At 31.6% G+C, this 6,000-nt stretch overlaps 1 protein-coding gene across 1 annotated transcript in view; it reads right to left on the bottom strand.

The window, feature by feature from the left end:
- LOC114290428 (protein ROLLING AND ERECT LEAF 2) overlaps nucleotides 1-3,908 on the bottom strand; it is a 54,323-nt gene extending 50,415 nt beyond the window's left edge. Inside the window, exon 1 of the mRNA XM_028234336.2 lies at nucleotides 3,667-3,908. The gene's annotated coding sequence lies outside the window, so the exon portion shown is untranslated. The remainder of the gene's footprint in view (nucleotides 1-3,666) is intronic.
- Between the last annotated feature and the right edge of the window lie 2,092 nt (nucleotides 3,909-6,000).

The following is a 6,000-nucleotide window of genomic DNA, read 5'->3' on the forward strand; positions in this document are numbered from 1 at the left end:
CAAACCATTAACAAGAAACTATCAAATTATAAACAATAAAAGTTTTCTAAATGCATGTGAAAGGCAAGAATTGTATCAAAATTCATTAATCATGCAAAATTGCATGGTTTCTTGCAATACATTCGTGTGTGCGTGTGTGAGAGTAATATACAAGAAAAAATGTTAAATTGGCTCATATCCCAGATCCAACTCCATAAAAAAATTGCAAATAAATCATAATGAATTAAATTGCAAAAACTATGCCTCCAGATATCTTCAACATCCATTAGGAAACTCATTTCTGTAAACTATGATTGAAAAGGGTTCAGTGAAAGCCAAGAATTACAAGGACTACAAGATCAAAACAGTTAACAAATTGATATTGATGGCTTGCCCAACCCTTCATGAGCTTCTGAGGTGCACAATACAAAATAAGGCTTTTCAAACTTGAAAAGTGCACTTCATAAGAACTTCTAGAATAGTAAGGAATTAGCTGATTGAGAATCAAAGCATACTCCTCAAGGAAAATTTCCTTTAAGAAATGCCTTCAGACAAGTTGAAAGACATTAGCTTTGCACATTTCTTATAATGTGGACATCAGATATGTTTCACTGAATGCCCCTTCCAACATTTACAGTATTACCAGAATATTCCACGCATGCTAATTCTAGAAGCCAAAGGGAAACAAGGAAAAGAGGATGGAAGTAAAACATGAATACCATCAAAACTTTAAATAAATAAAATAAAAATTAATGAAGACATACGCGAAAAAATTCCCAAAGGAAATCAAGAGAACCAGGAGAATAAGAAAGGATTCTAATGTATTTTTATGGACAAAAACAAGATAGCAATTGTAGTGTGAATGCAATTTTCATGCATTCCCCTTAACGTCCTCGTGATTTCCTATGATATGGGGAATCACATCAATCAATTGGAAAAATATGGGTCCAGATGTTAGTAAGAAAAAATAAATAAATTTACCAAAAACTTATATTGCAACAGTAATTATTGATATGCTTAACTTGTCTTTTATTTGTATCATATTAATGTAGATGTGATTGATGGGTAGGAATTGATGGACTTAATTTCATCTGTTGAAATTTTATCCAGCCTACTTAATCATATTTCTCAATTCAAAGTAAACAATAATTGAGTGGTGTAGAAAATGTGATGAGCTACTATAGGAGTGGAGCATTTCTTTAGTAGCTTTTGCTCATCGGTAACTAAATTCTAGGCAACAGAAATGATACTCAACACGGAAAGACCAGGAATCCCATTTGAAGTAAACTTCTAATTGAAGCTCCTCTTTACCATATTAATCAATGTTGAGGGACCATAATAATGGATGACTATGACTAGAATGAAGAAAGATGAATATGAAGATGATCAAACTAGAGCTTCTACCCTTTACTATGGCAGACCTAGGCTGATACTGAAGCTTGCCCATCTCAAGTGCTACTGAAAGTTCTTTCCCATGATCAAAAGCAGTCTCACATGCATCTTTGATATCCTTCAACACTTCCTTAAGATCCCTTGATTCATATGTATTGATTGTGGTTGAGCTAACCTGTACTGGACATACACCTTCCTGTTCCAATTCTTCTTGTACCTTGACATTCTCGCTACTCCCATTTTCCTCCTCTTCCAAGCAGTTTGATTTTTCAGAATTGCCCTCAGTATCTTTCTCAATGAATTCATGGTCCTTTTCCTGAGCTTCAGGGACACCAGGACTTCTAGTAATTTCTTTATCCCGAGCTAAAAGATCATCCTCACCATTCTTTAGCGGTGCTGACTCAGAAGGACCTTTACTTGAGTCCTCCTTCAACGGCACTGCCTCAAAAGAGCCTTCACCTGAATCTCCCTTCAATTGCACTGTCTCACAATGGCCTTCAACTGTATCCCCCTTATTTTTTACCTCTGTTTCTGTCTCCTTAGGTTGTTTTTCTACTGGGTCTTCCTCTTCTTTCTCTGCTTCTACTTCCAAATCAGGAATCCCCTCCTTTTCCCTCACTTCTCTCAAATCAGGACCAATGCTGCCGACACTGGTTTCATATCTGCCCTCAAAGTAACATCTGGAAAAATTATCATCAATCACACTAAATGGATTGAGGTAGTCCCAGGAAGAGACCTCAGGAGGTGGAAGATTTTCAGGAGCATTACGACTTTGTCTAAGATTGTAACGAGGATCATTAGGCAGAAAATATGTTGAACCACCATAGGGTACCCCATTTCCATACTGAGGGTAGCTAAAAGCAAAAGATGGAAAATTTGCCTCCATTCCATGATGATCAGACCTAAGATTATTATCTGGAAAATTCACATTTCTGTACCGAGGAAACCTAAGATCAGCTGGTGGCAAGTTCATTGGAGTATCAAAAGAAACTCCATCTCCATTTGGAGGGAAGTCAAGATTGTTAGGTGGGAAATTCATAGGACCACCAAAAGGCACCTCATTTCTATCATGAGATAACTTAAGGTTAGGATGGGGGAAATTCTTCAAGCCACCAAAAGATACCCCATTTCCATATTGAGAAAACATAGGATTAAAGGGTGGTAAATTCATGAGACCACCAAAGAACCCACCATTTCCGTATTGAAGAAACCTTGGATTATTTGGCATAAAATTCGTAGGGCAACCAGAGAAAACCCCATTTCCATATTGAGGATACTGAGCCATTAAGTTTGACGGATTATGCCACTGAGCTGTTGCATCCACCACTTGTGGCTGCTCATAAACACCAGTGGACACCTCCTCTGAAGACTTCTGCGTTTGATATATATTTGAATTAACTCCTTCTTGGATCTCATCTTCCTCGGGAGATTGTTCTGAAAATTCTGAGCCTTCATGCACATAATCAGTCAATGAACTTATGTCTGTGTCAGACTCCAAGGATGAGATTTCCAAGTGAGAACCCTCCCCATTCGACTGATGATCAGAATGGGTACTTGAAGGTGGTTCAACACTAGTCATTACCTCTTCCTCAACTAATTTATGAAGTGAATTCCCTACATCTAAAAGGGACTGAAAGTAAGAATTGTGAGATGAAGCTAGGGCATACCTACAATCCTTGGCTGCCTTAATCAAATCCTTCCTCTCTCTACACAATTTCACTATCTCTGAATTATCCATCGTCGACAGTCCACAACCCATATCAGAACCACAGAATGTACAGCCCAAGAACAAAACCCTCTAACAAAAGAGAAGGCAAAAACAAGGATCCCCAACCCGAAACCCTGAAATCTAAAATCCAATTCCTGAATTGACTAGAACCACAAAACACTAGCAATTCTAGACTCAACCTCCTACGCAACAAATAATGTTGGCACATAAGCAAAATAACACAAGTCTTGCCCCAATTAAAGACACTATACCCAATGAGAATCCGCTTGGGATTACAACAACAACCCATCTGGCAAGGAAGTAAAACAGAACTATGGGCAACACAAAAAGCAAAAAAAAAAAAAAGTCTCAACATTTAATTCAGGGATAGCCACAGGCAGATTACAGATATGAAAAACATTATGATAGGAAATTATGCTAAATCTAGCAACTACACAAATGTATATAGAAAACCCATCAAAGCAAACACACAAATGCATATAGAAAACCCATCAAAGCTATGATACAAAGATTACACATATGTGCATTAATGTAATTAAATGAATGAAAAAATTCTGAAATCTTACCGTTGAAGTGGGCTGGGACAGTCTTGATTTGTCTCCATTCAATCTATAAGACTTCAGTTACGTTCCCTTTTTTATTTTTTATGTAAATTTTAGCAATTTTCAATTGTTGGGTCCGAAGATTTCGTAGCTCAGTGTTGAGTGTTATTGGGTTTTTGTTAAATTTTTTGGCTTTTTCGAGTGCTTTTGAGGGTTTCAGGGTTTTGGATACTTTGCGCCATTTTTGAATCGGAGATGCTTATATATATGCCGTTTGCTTGGCTGCTCCCAATTTTGTGCGTGTATCACCATACTCTCGTTGTTGGGCGCGTGCTGCGACGCTAGACATTTAAGTAAGGTTTTTTTTTTTTTTTTTGAAAAAAAATAAATAAATAAATAACACATATAAAAAAGTTAAAAATTCCTCCACTTTCACTCTACTTATTTTTTGCACCTTTTTTTTTTTAAATGTCAAATAATTATTTCCCAACATTTAGTTTAATTCATTTTTTTAAAAATGAGTTTTTTATTTTTTATATTTCTTTTTTGTTTTTAGTGAATTTTTAGAATATTTTACACAATTTTTTTATTTTTTAGATACTCCTAATCTAAATACATTTTAAAAAAATTGTGAAAAATTTTTTAAAAAAATTCACCAAATACAAAAAAATATATATATACATTAAAAATTTTAAAATCCTGTATATTTTCGTATTTTATTGTATTCGATGAATTTTGTAAAGTTTTTTGTACAAATTTTATACTTTTAAGTATATCAAGATTAAGTAAATTTAAAAAAATTAAAATATTTTTTAAAAAAATTGCTAAAAATACAAAAAATATGAATTAAAAACTCATAAAATTATTTTTTAAAACTCCAAACTAAAATTTTGTTCATCTCATTAACTTTTGATACATTTAGAAAGACTTTTTTTAAATTAAAAAAAATTGTTTTTTGTAGTTAGGTTTATTTTCGTCTAGTTTTTTTTTTTTAGATCCGTCTCTGAAAATTAAAAAATAAATAAATTTGAAGATTTATAGGCAAAAATAAGCTAATTTGTTTATTTTAATAAAATCTGACTAATCTTTGTTTTTATTAAATTTTTAAAAAAATAACTTAGATTTTAAAAAAAATTAAAAATATTTAATCAAGACAAATTTAAAAATTATAAAAAAAAAAAATTTACTCAAAGTTAATAATAGCTTAGAAAGACAAAATAAAAAATAAATACAGTAAGTTTTTAGTTTTAGAGGTAGTGTTACCCATTGAGGTTGCGTATGCAATTGAATACCCTAAAAAAAATTATTTAATAATATATGTAATATATGTCAAACCATATTATTTGTCAATTTCAGTATCTTATCTCACTTCATTGAACATTCAATTAGTCCAACTCACTTGTGAGCAAGGATCCTCTAAAGTTTTTTTTTTAAAAAATTTTTAGAGTGGTGTATTGTATGGTTGAGATTTAATGATAAATCACGTCATTTTTTTAATATTAAATCTCAACCACACAATACACCATTTTAAAAAAAAAACGCTCTACAAAATCCTCGGTACTCACTTGTATTGAATACTCATTTCACCCCACCGAACACTCAATTCATAACCTATTAAATTTTTAAAAAAACATATAAAATAAAGTAAAATAAATTTTTTCTTTTGATTGTATATTTGTCTTATTTGTTTATTTATCCTTTCCGGCGTACATAACTATGTCGACGACAATAATGTATATATCCATATATTTGATTCCTTGTTCAAATGGTATGTTCATCCATATTCACAATTTATTGGCTAATAAATACCTATTTCATAATTAATTGCACAAATTAACCAGACTCAACGAAAAACAAGTATCATCAAAATGATAAAAACAAAATATATTTATATAAAAGCCATTATTTATACATATTTTTTGTTTAAACAATGGTCAACTTCGTCTGGTGAGTAGATATGTCCAACATTCCTTTCATTTCTATTATATCAATATATTTATAATAAAAAAAAAATTGTTTTTGGTTTGAGAAATCTAAATTAGTATATTTATAAAATTTTAAATTTTAAATATCTATTGTAAAAAAATAAAATTGGAGTTGTCATTGGTTTTATCCATACAGTTTGCTTCAAAACAAAATAAATAAATAAATATTTTTATAAATATTTTATTTTTTAAATATATTTAAATTACGTTCATCTAAAAAATAATAATAAATAAACATAAAAATATGAGGGAAAAAAAATTTACAAGTAACAAAACGAGAAACAGAAAAGCAAAAAAAACTTTTTAAAAATTACAAAAAAACAAAACCAAACAAAGCTTGAAGTGGGTAAGCCCATAAAGGTCATAGCCCATT

The sequence above is a fragment of the Camellia sinensis genome, chromosome 1 (genome assembly GCF_055761805.1).
Source record: "Camellia sinensis isolate YWXY chromosome 1, ASM5576180v1, whole genome shotgun sequence".
In the NCBI taxonomy this organism is placed as follows: domain Eukaryota; kingdom Viridiplantae; phylum Streptophyta; class Magnoliopsida; order Ericales; family Theaceae; genus Camellia; species Camellia sinensis.